At 33.2% G+C, this 15438-nt stretch overlaps 1 protein-coding gene across 3 annotated transcripts in view; it reads left to right on the forward strand.

Annotated features, from left to right (window-relative positions):
* Positions 1–15438, forward strand: part of LOC106672515 (diuretic hormone class 2) — a 141006-nt gene that overhangs the window by 44837 nt on the left and 80731 nt on the right. The window contains exon 1 of one of the 3 annotated variants that reach the window (XM_014404031.2): positions 1473–1493. The exons of the other annotated variants lie outside the window; for them this stretch is intronic. The gene's annotated coding sequence lies outside the window, so the exon portion shown is untranslated. Of the gene's footprint in view, positions 1–1472; positions 1494–15438 lie in introns of those variants that run through there. 3 annotated transcript variants of the gene reach the window in all.

A 15438-nucleotide genomic window follows, 5' to 3' on the forward strand; every position in this document is an offset into this window, starting at 1 on the left:
GCCGACCACGTTTACCACCTCGCAGACTTTACCTAAATGTTACACCATTCTATAGGTGTGTAATGTTTAACATCGATACTATTTTATTTGACTAACCTTAGAGATCAATTTTGCAGAGTTGGTAAGGAATAAGAGTAATGATTATCACTCATAATCAAAAATTATTATATTTGATGACTACTGCATAATCGTAACTATGGACTTTTTTTTAGCTTTTTAGCTATACACCGTGTTGAAAATAAACAAGCGGTTATATATTTTATGCTTTCCATGTTCTCGGAACAACAAATCCCCCTATTCTTCTTCCATTGATAGTATGATCGATTGTGCCTTCAAACTGAATCCTCTCTTGATTTGTTTGTTCCGCAGATTTACCAGAAATACTTCCGTTATCGAAATCCAGGAGAATAAGGTGACGAATTCGATTGACCCGAAAAGAAAGTATAAACACAAACCGTACAAATGCAGAAAAATGGCCGGGGTTTCGATGAGGTGCCGAATAAAATGTAATTTAAAAAATGAATTAAATCTAAAAAAATTAATGAAAAGGGATGGAAAATAATAAGCATATGACAGGACTTACTTATGGCTCATGATTGGCAGACGCAGGGGCTGAATGTAGGAGTTCGGGACCGAATCAAAAATCTATTTTTGTAGCTTCCTCATGGTATGCAGATCATAAGAAACAAAGATTGTGTCTGATGGTGTCATACAGAACGATAATTGTTAACTGACTGAGCTGTCGGCCCTCTTAACTCCCGAAAACCGCTCAAAGGTCGACCCGGCCACAATACTTCGCAAAGATTGGCCCACAAGTACTCACATCCTCCCTCTCCCCATGAAACCCATATTAAAAAAAAACCATACACGGCGTGAACAGCTAACACGCAAAAAAGGGCGTTAATTTCTACTAGATTAAATATTAGCAATTAAAAAGGCGGTAAAAAGTTTTCATTACAAAACTCGGTAATTGCGTGTTGACAGAAGCGGGTTATAAACGCGATCGTCACTTGTGCACTGGAATCAGTTTATTTCCGTTTAGCAATTCAAATTTCGAACCTCTAATTGCTTAGATTTCATAATTTTCATGTCCAATTAGCCTTTTACACGGGTGGCCGCGGTTTTGCCCTCCGACACCGAAAGTATCCCGGCCTTTCCATGAATCCCGAAGATTTAACAATTTCCCTTTCATACATTTCGCTGGTATTCGTGTACTAGTTTGAAAAATAAATGAAGTCAACAATGGCGTATCGGCCGGAGCGTGTATGAAATATTTAAAAAAAATGAAGAAAGAATAGCCATGGTATACGTAAATTATTAATGACATAATTTAAATTTAAAATCAGGAAAAGGTTTTGCTGGACTGGTTAAAGACGGTGGACACTCTCGTCGTGCTTTTGCTGGAAAAATACTCCGAGCTGAAGCGCCTCTGAAAAAACTGTGGTTGTTGTCTGGATTCCCAGAGACATCTGCCTGGATCAGGCCATCTGACGGTAAGCAAGCTGTAAAGAACTTTTTTTTAAATAAGATAAGTCGGATAAGCGGAGTCGTCCGGCCCCCGCGAACCTGAGCCGGTAATGAGGGATGTCCTTGCCTGATTAAGTGTTCTTACTCGGTCCGGTAGGTCATACGCGGCAGACCGGCAGACGGTACCCTTTATGCAGAGAAAGGTTGCTCGATATGTCCCACATAACAGAAACGTGTAAAAGCGCGAATGTAAGAATACAATAGTTCTCGGGCACAGTAGCGAGTTTCTGGGTCCTCCGTTCCGCTGTCAGTTTCATACACCTTGTTCAATGTAAAACTGAAGTAAATTAAATAAGCACCTGAAATGTCATGAATCTAGTTATCTCGATGGTGCCATGCTTTACGCCAATTTCCGTGCAAGTTTTCGTGAACAGTACGTCCATATTCCGTGTATTTCCGTGCACCTTTGTGATCAATAATGGCTTTTGTAATCCGTAAGGGTGGATAGGGATGCAGTATGTGAAACTCTCTATATCATAATAGATTGACATATAGTTACTACCGTAAGTACTGGGTCGAACGATTTTTCCTTTCAAAAACTTCCTAAGTCGCGATACGCCCGATGAAAGCACCCCATCGATCCTAATTTAGATTAGATTATTAATATTGTATGTAGGTCGATGGAAGCATGCTCCATCAAAAATGAGTGTAATGTCCATAGGTGCGGATGTAATTAATTATTTTTGTGACTGTATTACATAAGGTAGTTAGTTTTAGGCTTGATTGCTTGCGTTGAGGGCTGAAATGACCTAGCTTCGTTGGTTGGAAAACGACGATCTCCTGGGCATCTTACGGGAAATACCAGCGACCCAGCCACATAAGTGGGTAAGTGAACTCTCCTGAGGTGTAGACTCTAGGGTCAGCTCATTGAGGAGTACAACCCTTCGAGGTGAAAGTCCATATAAGGGTAGATTGAAATTGTCAGAATAAAAAAAATAATCTGCCAACAATTTGTCCTCAGAATATGAGTTACAAAAGCTAAAAAAAATATAGGGTACATTTATGTATTAACACTTGAACCAGGATATTTGTGATTTTTTTTCTTTCTTTCGGTTTCAAATAAGAATAACATAATAATTTACACAGGGAAATTTATTAACGGTTCAAGTGCGATTAATCCAACGTTTCAATTTGTCCGTATTGCTGATTTTCTTCTTAGTATACACGTGCGAATTCCGCTTCGCCGATTTTCCAATCCAAAAAAATGAATAAATAAACCTGCCGCCTTTGAAGAATTCACATCACCGAGACACTTCAAAAGATCCGAAGAGAAATTGTCGACAACACTTAATCTAAAAGAGTACAATCGAAATTAAATAAATGGACATGAACTATTTATTTTACCCAAACGTCGTGTTTGTAGTCGGTTTTGGCCGGGGACAAAAGAGATCGTGCACCTAAGTCAGATTATTTGGCTTTCGGTGTAATTAGCCTGGTCGGCTGTAAAAGGACAGAGAGCAAAGAGGTCGTGCGGATAAGGAGAGAAGCAACATCACCGGGCTTTGAACTTTCCGACAAAGGTCCGCTCGTATTCGCCCAATTCAAATTTTTACAATTGGTTCTAGTAAAAGCCCATTTGCCTCAACAGTAGATAAATTTATGTTGGAGCCAAAGCACTTAATAACTGTTTAAACCTATCTTCTATCGTCTACAACACCTACTAAAATATTTACAAATTTAATTGACTCTGTAGAAATTAGTTTTCGTGAATCGAAAAAAAACGTTAACAAAGTGTAAAAAATTATTAACAAAATTATTAACATTGAAGAAAAGTCTGCAACGTCATGATCCCGGACTGTCTATTCTCGTTGGTTATCCCTGCTTCATACTTATTTTGACTTATTCACACGAAAGGGCAAAAGGACACGACTGACTGAAGGACACGGTCAAGCCACTGGCCGGGATGATCGGATACGATCTAGCGATAAATTATTAGTCTAAAGCTTGGTAGTCTCATTATTTTAGACTGGACATTCTTGAAGTTTTGGGCTTCAAGATATTTCGACTTCTCGGCATATTCAGTATTAGGTTTTATTGTGCTGTTTTTATTCTTGATTTAAGAAACGTTTTTGTTTATAAACAGTGGCATCTGAACTACGCAAATTCAACCATAAAGATGGCGAGATCCGCTAGACAGATCGAAACAACAAGACTAGGCAAACCAAAATGATTGGGTATGACCAAACTGCAGATTTATTGGAAAATGCTACGACCACAGAAGGAAATCTCATGATTTTGGTTTCTACGATTCGTTTTGATCTGTCAGAAACGTTCCGGCTCCTCAACATCTTCATTATTGGGTTCGTGGGTTGGATGCAAATTGTTTTTGATTGATACAACAAGAATAACAACAACCAAGTAACACCTAATAATTTACATGGAAGATGTCGAGATGTTGAAACATTTTGGCCTGTCTTGGCTTTCAGTACTTCACCATATCAATGGTTGGTCTTATCATTATTATTAGTAGTATTTGAACGTTAGTAGTAGTATTATATATGTAATGACTTATACCAAACATAAAAGTGTATAAGATAAGTATTCTATTTTGCTATGTTCAGTGGCTCATATCGACCCCAGATACACAGAGACCCGATCTCTCTGTTTTTCGGACAAAAAGGGAAATACTCAACCCACTATTGAAAATGGCAAAATTTGATAATGCGACTGACACATTAACCCAACGATAATACGGAAACCAATGATCGGCATCGACCAAATTTCAGTGACCAAAATGCTAACGCCATCCCTCCATAGTTAGATTATTATGTTTAATGGCCTATCGGCCGGAGTTCTATTAAGACGAGTTAAAAAATATTTAAATTTTTTTTTAAATTAAATTTATTAAATTCACTAGTTTGGTGGTCCGCTTGACCAATTAATATCTTACAATTAATTAAGGAATTGAAAAATGGCAAAAAGGAGGGAAAATTCAAAAAGGTGTGGTTGAGATGGGAAGTTAGTGTCCGAGTGGAACGAGGTCACGATAGCTCAAGTGGTAGAGCAGCGGCGTATCAAGCTCCCACTAGTGCCATTGACTTTTTTATCTCAACTGAAAACCTATAAAATACCATATAAATTTAAAATAAAAATAAAACTAAAAAATCTTATAAAAATTGTCGTGGAGGGATCAGGACAGTTGTTTCAGGTCTTTGAGATTAAATAAAAATAACTACAGCAATTAAATACAAGTGAACACCTTTTTTCTATTTTTTGAAAAAAATGAAAATGAACAAACAGAATAAATTCCCTTATTTTTAAATTAAAATAAAATAATACAAATAAGTATCTTTTCTATATTTAAAAATGAACAATACTGATTAAGGCCTTTTTATAAAAAATTAAGCAAAAAAAAACATTGTGCCGGTAATAATAAAGAAAATCAATTGACAAAAGTGAACAAATGAAAATAAAATGTTCTCTGGACAAGTGATTACCCTGCAGCTCGTTGAAAGTCCAAGGCAAATAGTTGTCGAATTCGTATGAAGCCGGTTGTGCAGTCCGACGTCCAGAAAGATCTCTTCCCTCCGTAAAAAAGGCTGCTGAATCCAGAAAACGTCCACTTGTCGTCCCCGGGGAAAAATAACGAGAGTGCAAACCACAAAAAAAGACAAGCCACCTTTCTCGACGCAACGCGTTCCTCGTCTGCCGGAGCCGCCGCGCATTAAGCGAACTCTCGTGCACTCGCGCTCCAATTTGAATGAGGTTATAAACCTTAATTAATTGTATTAAATTTATTTATTAAAACTGGTCTTATTAGATCAACCATTAATTTTACAATAATATATATGCAATAAATAAATGTTTACATTCTTATAAACCCATTGGCACAATAAGATTTACATTTCACTATTCTCTATTCATTTTTAACTACACGAGTTCATATGGCTTTGTTCTTTTTAATCTTCTGACCATGTTTCGCTTATGTAAGAGTTTGGTTGCTTCCACATTCTCGTGCTGGCTGAGGCGAGCCTGATGTTTGGCGGCAAATCTTTGTATTTCCCCCGTGACTTCATGGATCTTAAGATCCCTATGTAAGTCCTTATTCCTTATGTACCATGGTGCATTGACCATGTTACGTAAGATTTTATTTTGGAGTATTTGTATGATTTTGATATTGCTGTGTTTGGTACAACCCCATAGTTGAATACCATATGTCCACATAGGCTTTATGACTTGTTTTTATAATAATATTTTTTGTATAGTAAGGTTGGAGCCACGTCCTATGAACCAGTATAGTTGTCTATACCTTAAACCAGTTGCTGTCCTTTTTTCTTCACGTATTCTTTCCATCTCAGCTTGGCATCTAAGGTCATTCCCAGATATTTAGCTGAATCGCTGTATGGTATAGTCGTTCCATCGATTGTGAGCGACGGAACATGGTCCACTTTTTTGTTTGTAAAGATTTATGCTGATTTAGTTTGATTTTCTATTTTTTTGTCCATTCATTTATCTTATTACATGCATTTTGAAGGATTTTGGTTGAATGGGTGATAGTCGGTCCTAGTGATATCACCGCTGTGTCATCTGTCAATTTTTACTACATCTATTTTCGGAAAATCACTGGTGTATAACAAGTAAAGTAGTGGACCTAATATGCTACTTTGTGGTATTCCTGCATTTATTGTTTTTAATTTTGAATATTGATCTTCTTGTTTGACTCTAAACAGTCTGTCAGTTTGGTAGGAACTGATAATATCGACATACTGCTTTGGTAGCATCCCTTTACGTTTAATGATGAAAAAAATTAAATAAGATTAATTAAATTGGGATTTAGCCTTCAAATTAAGAGCAATGGGAACGTCCTGGTTCATCCTTGGTTGTGCTGTCCGCTGTAAGAATAATCGACTTCTGGTTGTTTACAATCATTTACATCATTTTTAATCCGTCTATAATCGCTGTTTAGGTCTAGGATGACAAAAACCACCATAACAGACTTTTGAAACATTGACAAAATTTTCATGGAAAACAAAAGCACATTTTCTTGAAGTGAATTTCATTCAAATAGCTTAAAAATTGGATATTTTCAAACCGTTCATTTTTGACTAATCAAGCCCTCAAACACTAGTACCATTAGCAAAGAGCAGGGAGCTTAATTTATTTTTGTCTACGAGATGAAGCACTAGATATAACACTAGATCAAAAGTTCAACTGGAATAAAAATTACATAAACTCATCACTGTAAGGTAAAGATCCTGGGTTCAAATCCAGCTGCTCTGCATTCAACCCAACATTCTTACAAATGGGCTTTTTTTCAAAAACACCGGCACCCCGAGGGTTGATATAACCTCTGCAGTTGCGAACCCTCGTACTTGTATAAAAAAAAAATACTAAACCAACTTGTTCAGAAACTTTCAATCTGTAAGTCGATCACACAGCAGACCTGAAAAACTAACCTCGCAAATTTTACTATAGCACATCAAACTTTTATTATACCAAAGGTGTTTTGCAATTTGCAAATATTTCTAAGAACATAAACTTGCTAAGATTAGCATTATGGTTTATTTGTTACTTTTGCCAATGCATTTATGCTTGTTCCACAGGCCTTTTCTTGGCTTTCAAAATCTGGAATTGTACTACTATTGGATATCTATATAAAAAAGAACTTATTACTAAGGTTTTGTACGAAAAACGCTTAAACGTGAAATTGTTGATTTTAAGGAACATTTCAAATTTAGGAAGCAGCTCATAAAAGGTTCTCGTAATAATTCACATAATGATCTGTAAATTCAGTTCTTATCACGGCTATTTCTGTAGTAGTGTTGTTTCATTTATTCAAGTATATACACCATTTGTGAGGGAAAATCTCACAATTAATTCTCGGTTTCAAAGAGACAATTAGAAGCCTGGTAAATTACCTCACCAACTAACTGTCAAGTACTCTTTCGCTTTACAGAAATAAAACAGTAAATTTCATTCTTTCTTTTATCCTTTGAATCGTAATTACATGTGAAATTGTCTAGAAATAAAAAAATTGTGATAGTAAAGTCAATTTTTTAAAAGTTTTGTCAGGACAAGCGGCTTTTCGCTATCTGTAGTGATGGTTTTAAGTAGTTTAATTGCAAATTTCAAATTCTCGATTCAAAATAATCAAAAAGCAGCAAAATATAATCCAGCACCGAAGATGGCGAGAAGCCGAATGCGCCTGATTGATCAAAACCAGCGACATGCAGACAGAATGTTTGAAATGATCAAACAGGTCCATTACACCGCCGATCTATTTAAGCTAAATTATTAACCATAAATTTGTACCAAATAATTATTTATTTATAATTTTTAAAAGATTTTTTAGCTACTAGTTACAACTAAAAGTAGTCACATTTTGTTAGTAAGACGAAGTCCTGAGTGAAATAATTACTAGCAGACCATTGATGGAAAAAAAATTCTATTAAATTATATCTGAGAGTTAAATGAACTCTCACCACCTACAAGTAGTTAGGATGAATTACTTTTGTAAATTGAAAATTTATAACAGTAGGATAATTTGCAAGTTGTGTAGAAAGGATTCAAAACTTTGTTATTAAGGAGTTACCAGGATTGTGTTGCTCAACCATCTCTGGTGATGTCATTGCTTTCTTGCATAAAGAAAAATAGAAACGTCGACTCCGTATTGATTTTCTTGCAAATTATTAAAGTATTAAAAGTTTTGTATCCATTTAAATGAAATTTATTCAAATAAGATATGAAATAAATCCTTGGTTTGGTTTTACAAGGTAATTCTAGTAGTAGATGCTACTGGGACTAATTTAATTAACTTGAGAAAGTATTATCAAAGCTCCTTTCACAGTCGACAAGAAAATGTGTTTCTCCCTTGCAAATAAAAAAATATTAGGAAATTATGATCACTACTTATTTAATATACTCGGCAATAATTATAAAATAAGTTGTGAAGACAGAAAAAATATTTAAAATAAAAAATAAATAAGGAAATATGACAATGAATCCGAGTATTTAGATACGTCGAAGACATAGTTGCACAACAGTCAACTCCTCAGAAAACGTACTAACCTTAACGCAATACACATAAACATTCACTATAGAAACTGAAAATAACAAAACCATCAACTTCTTGGTCTGAAAATTGATCAGAACAACAATAACATCAAATTCCAAATAAACAGAAAATCCACTGCAACCAACATTCCAACGCACAATCCAGCCATCCACACGTACACAAAATTTCATCTCTACGACACACGATCCATAAACTAAAAATGATCCCACACAACACTGAAAATTACAATAAAGAACTTCAAACAATAACGAAAAAGCAGTAAAAAAGCGGTTAAGAAACAAATACCATACAGAAACAACTAAATACAACAACAAATGGATAATATTCATCACATACACGAAAAAAGAAACCTACAAACTAACGAACTTGTTCAATAAATTCTGGCTAAAACCAGCACTAAGGACCAGCAATAACATAGGTAAACTACTAAAACGAAACAGACACAATCCGCTAGACAATAACGGTGTTTATAGCATCATATACATACGGATCCAACATACATTGGACAAACTGGAAGACAGTTAAGACAGCGATGCTAAAAACATCGCAGATCCTTCAGAGAACAGTACGGGAAATCAAATCACTCCTCACACTTAATCCATGAAAATTGTGAAGTAAACACAATAGAAACAAGTATGACTTTAGACAATACACAAAAAGAACGAAAACTCAACGTACTGGAGAGGGATATACAAACAACTAACACATTAAGACGGAAAACTTATAAAAGCACTCATATTCACACACTACTTCCCTACCAATAAAACACTACATAACAAAAAACGCAAACGTTCAGAAGAAAACGTCGAAATAATAAAAAAAACATTAAAAAACGATCGTCATATAAGCACTACTCGAACAAATTGACAGATATTTCTTCACTGATGATGGCAATGTCGAAACGCATTTGAGTAGTTCAGCAAACCCGCGAGTGAAGACGGACCCAATGACTTTTCAGCAATGCGCCCACCGACTCGCCGGACAACATTCAGCATTAACACTAAAATAACTAATGTGAATCTTTCAATGTTGTTAAATTTCACTAATAGTAACTGTTACGTCTTACAACACATGATGAACATAAGAAGGATGCGTGGTATGTAAGACGACAAAACAACATAAAAAATTAAGAAAGTTTTGACTATTGTATATTTCGGGTTTATCTATAGGATATATATATATATTCGGGTGATCGGCAAGATTCACTAATTAATATGAAATTAAAGAAAACTTGGCCTACTCAGCATAAAATTTGTAAAGAAGAGACTCGCTATCAAGTTGGCAGAGGGGAAAACCTATGACTGTGTATCGGGTTGTCCGGAAAATAATGCAGGATTTTAAGTTTTCATTAAAAAAAATCTATATAAAATATTCTGTTTACGTTTACAGGATTACTCATTTGTATGAATGTCAACANTGGGAAATTATTTTGATTAAAGAACATTGCTTTAAAGTAACTAGTTTCTTTTTTTTTGTTTAATACCAAAATCCTGCATTATTTTCCGGACAACCCAATAGTTACGTTTACTTCATAATCTTAATTTTTTGTACACATTTTATATTTTTATTATAAAAGGTGCTCTGTTGAGTTCTCATGTTAATTAAAAAAAAAAAATAGCCTTTGTACATTCAATGCAATTGTGCAACGTATAAACATTGCCGTTGTGATTTAATTAAGAATCGTAAAATTTTTGATTACAGCACATAAATTTAGGAACAATTTACACAAGTAGCAATAAATTCAGAAAGGTATATTTCAAAGTAAAATTAAACCGTGTTTAAAACTAGCCGGGGCAAAAACGATCCTGCGGACGAAGGACTAATTTTTGATTCGTTTTACACATTTCGGGATATTTTTTTAAATTTTAAACCGGGTTGTAGTTATAAATCTACTAGTTAACTGCTCTTTCAGATGTACTGGAATGATAATATTTTATTCATTTTGGGCTGGTTAATTAATACGATTGATGAAGCCGTGTTCGAACGTTTTATCGGAGCATTTTTCATAATTAATAATAATAAAGTAATTCAGTTAAAACAGACTATACAGCTTTTCCCGATTAAAGGAAAAAATTTTCCTCGTTTAAGAAAAATTGCATTAATTTTTAAGATGCATTTGTAACAATTTGGATTTTTAACTTTACCAAATAAGAATGATCAGATACTTCTTATTTTCTGACCAACTGTTATTATTTTTTTAATTATATAATATAATGTTATATAAATATACTTTATTAAAACCTTCTAGATTTTCGTGTAAAAATTTCCGTGTGAATGGTTGAAAATTGAACAGAGATTTAGACAAATGTATAACAATAAGGCAGTAAATCGTGCTTTTTCATATCAAAATGACGACATAAAACTGTTTGAGAAATGTCAAATATTGATTTTTTAAAAATGTCATTATTAAATTTTCAATAACTAGAATTATTTCATTATATGAAACGTTCTTTAGAAGTCTGAAATTAACACTTAAAATCGCCAAAAGTGTTCCTTATTAATTGTTAATTGAAGGCAATCATGTTTTAAATGAAGTAAGTTTGTTATTTGATCCATATAATTTAATCCTTGTATATTAAAATCTGTATTTCAAGTTGAAGATTGATTGGTTCTACTTTTTCTTGAGCAACTTTCCGCATTTCTGGAAATTTTTAAAACTCATCTTCACAAAAAAAACCCGGCAAACTTCAAGAAACCTCTTTCTAGATACACTAGAGATACTAATAGTTCAGAGTTCCTCAATTTCTTGAGTAAAATTTTCGAAAATATCAAGAAGGATAAAATCCTTCTGATCTAATCAACACACTATAAAGGTAGAGCAATTCGGTTTCTTCCCTTTTCTAAGCACAGTAGGACTGTGTACTGTTAGGCCTGTAGACCACGTCGCTGAATGCTTTAATATTAAAAGACACATTTTCCTTTCGGCATGGGTAAAGCCATCTACACGCTTTGTCAAAATAGTATTTATAGGATGCTGCCCTTATGAATGTTAATAATTAGCAGTTGTAAACAAAAATTTAAAGAATCTTATCATAAACACTTTATACGAGACAGATCTGGTAAAAAAAATTTTCTGCAGATAGTCCAAGATTCGCAAAATGGCATAAAAAGTTCTGAGGGTACTTTTGAGTAATCGATTTAAACTACTAATCATTAAAACTTATTACGACAATAATTTAATAACTTATAACCAATTGAAAAATTCAATATACTAAAATAATGTATTTTGAGATTGGAAAGTAATTTTTCTTCTAATAGAATTTAAATATAAAACAAATTATAGTACCTAATGTATTTTTGTAAATTGATAAATTGTGGCCTCGAAATTAAAATATTTAAAAAATTTTGTAGCCCTAATATTACTTGGAGAATAAAATTTGCTCACTATTTCCGTTTATTAATACAGAGTTGGATTATTTTACCTATTTCCTAAAATACCGCCATCTGGCTCACTGTTAGGCACCCCTCAAGGCGCGATTCTGGATCGGACATTCTTTTCCATTTTTCTAAATTAAATTGAAATTTAAATTTTATCAACTGGATGGCTGACATCATTGCGCTCTTCTGTTCCTCCTGTAGGATTCGACTGCCAAAAATACTGATATGAACTAGAAAGAATTGCGAGTTTCTGCTCCACATGGAAGTTAACAATTAACACATAAAAACTACTTTTACTTCTTCTATAAAACATTCCACGATGGAAAATTGTAAAATCTTTAAAATGGTTTAAAAAGGGAACTCACTTAAGAATAGCACTCGAATCCAAAACAAAAATGGTAAAAATCCAACTAGAGTACTGTTTCTTTTGCTTAGGAGCTAATCATAAATTGAACTAACAAATTATTATTTGCAGGATTATTTTGAAGCCAAAGTTCCTCATGGAGTTGGACATCCAGTCAAACTGACTTCAAGAAGTTCAGAAAAGATTCTTACTGCTTCTTAATTAAGACTGACTAAATCCATGATGACGGACTTACAAACTTACTCAGTCTAAACCTATATAATCTGTTGACATAGCTCACTTTTTCATAGATAATAATGGACCATCAGTTTTTAATTCTAGGTATAGATCAGGAATGTAGTTTAATGGACAATAGTTTCATAAGATTGCCAGGCTTTCGGCCTGTATATATCAACTTCCTCAGGGCAAATTTATCAAAAAAATATAAGAGATCTTGAGTCCAAACTCTCCGTTAAAAGTTCTTAGTAGAAACTAATAAATGCTAATTAAACGTAATGTAGTAATTATTTTTAACCAAAAACATTAACGAGTTACAGCCAATTTTTAGATTTATACTTACGTAATGCTATTTATCTAAATTTTTGACATTTATTACACATATTTAATTATTTTATCTACATAAATAATAATAGTAATAGATCCTTATTTCGCCCTAATATAAAATACAAATAATGATACAGTTTTTAGGTTCGAATTGGAATAATAAAAAAATTTAGCGCATAATTATAAACGTAATTTATTAATCTTCCATTACATCCTGCTTTCCAAAAGTAATAATAATTATTACATTTTGTGCTGAATAAACAATAGTATTGTCGTCAGCGTAACGAAAGATTTCCTCAGAAGTGAATTGGAATAAATCGTTAATGTAAATGAGGAAGAAGATAGGACCTAAAACTGGACCTCGTGGCGCTCCACATTTAATTGATACAAACATATCCGATTAGTGTTTTCTTAACCCTATCATAAAGATATGATTTAAACTCCTTTGGCTAACTTTTGAATTGTCATTGTGTATTGTCAACAAAATCAAGTGCTTTCTCAACGTCCAAAAAATGCCTTCAACCTTTTTTATCAACTAATTTTTAAGAATCTGATTTGTAACTTCAAATTAGCCATGTTAGCCTATATTCCGTTGAATGAAGTTTGTTTTTATATTTTCTCCATATTTTTCTTTTCAAAATGAAAATTTTTTCAGCCATACTATTGTGTATATATTGAAAGATTTGCTATAGGTAGTTATAGTGCTATGTCTTGAAATAATCTATGTCTATGAAGTAAAAACATATTTATTCATTCTTGCCTTCAGATTTTTATTTTTAGAGCACTAAAACAAGTTTGAAAAACTAACAGATGAATTGTAAAAACATAAATGATGAAATATACATTTAAGAAAAGTAATAGGTTAAACCGAGCAATCTTATATTTAGTTAAGTGCTTAGATGGATCACTAGAGTGTTTAAATTCGGCAAAGTTAACAAAGTACAGTGTGTACAAAGTGTTTCCGACAAAAAGTGGAAACGTTGATTGTATTCTGCCACTCGGTTTCTCATTTGAGCAGGCAAACAACTTGAAGGAATGGCAAATACCGCCTTTCACCCTTGGACCACAATAAACCAGGCTCAAAATTCCACGGGGAGGAAGGGTTTAATTCTAATTTTATTATTTGAATTTTCATTGGGATTTATATAACAACTTTTCTTTTTTAGCAACTTCATTTTTAGAAACTATTTTCTGACTGGATTGTTTTCTTCAGGGCTAATTAGAAGTTGTCCCATGACGTTTCTTTCCTTTTGTACAGTTCGGCTCTTTTGATAAAAGCAAAGTTTCGAAGAACTTGGCCTTTTTTGACAAGACCTCTCTAGTTACCAAAGCGTAACTACACTGAACACTTGCTAACTGAACTAACACGACACCTTTTCCAGTTAAGAAGATGTTAAATTTCGCCCCTAAACAATTCAATGGACGAAGTAAAAAAGTCTAAGTCCAACAAAACTTATATAGTTGAATAAATAGCGCTTAAAGATATAAAACAAGTTATCTATAAACTATTAAACAAAAACTTCATAAAAATAACAGTAATACTCATGCGAACTGCACTGAAACAAACTTGCCAGGAAGTTCGAAAAACTTAAAAATCCTTCTTTTTGAGCCTGTAATTGTCATTTTGTATCGAAATTTGTAGTTTTTGTTTTTCAACGTTAATACTTTCTGGAAATCAAGGCGTAGACAAAATAAAAACATAGTTGCTAGAAAAACCCTAAATATTTTCCGAAAATGTCATATGTGCTTTCTATCGGGAAAGGAAAACGATTTTTAAATAGCATGAACATTTATATGAAAAGCGATAAAATAATTTTTTTAACTTTTAAACTTTCAAGCCAGTTAACATAAACAATTTAATAATCCAATTCCCGAAAGTTCCGTAAATATTTCTTCGAAAATGTATTTACTTTTGGCGTTTTGAGGGAGGCACAGGTCTCACCTGTTTGCAGTTTTAATGTTATCCATGTTTTACATGCTAAAGTTGAAAAAATATTCGATTGAATAGAGAGAAAGAAAGAGAAAGAACGAGAAAGACAGAGAGTGAGATAGATAGATAAATAGATGGATAGATAGATAAATAGATAGATAGATAGATAGATAGATAGATAGAGAGAGAGAGAGAGTGAGTGAGAGAGAGAGAGAGAAAGAGAGAGAGAGAGAGAGAGAGAGAATTCCATGATTAAAACCTCTTAGCGAAATTCCTTAGAATAGAGACTGGAGAGAATACATGTAATTATTACTAAGTAATTATAAATAGCTTTTATTAACTAATAATTTATCTATATTTCAACGATTATTCTAAAAATTTGTAGAATAATCGTTGAAATATAGATAAATTATTAGTTAATAAAAGCTATTTATAATTAATTAGTAATAATTATATTTATTCTCTCCAATCTCTATTCTAAGGAATTTCGTTAAGAGGTTTTAATCGTGAAATTCTCTCTCTCTCTCTCTCTCTCTCTCTCTCTCTCTCTCTCTCTTTGATTGAGTATAAAAAATAAATAATTAATAAACGTTATTTATTGACATTTAATTAGTAATTATTTTATTTTGTTTCTTCAGCGTCTCCAAAAGAAGTAATTTTGCTTCTTAGAGTTTTTTTACC

This window comes from Cimex lectularius, unplaced genomic scaffold (assembly GCF_000648675.2).
Source record: "Cimex lectularius strain Harlan isolate CLEC.00 unplaced genomic scaffold, Clec_2.1 scaffold280, whole genome shotgun sequence".
Lineage (NCBI taxonomy): Eukaryota > Metazoa > Arthropoda > Insecta > Hemiptera > Cimicidae > Cimex > Cimex lectularius.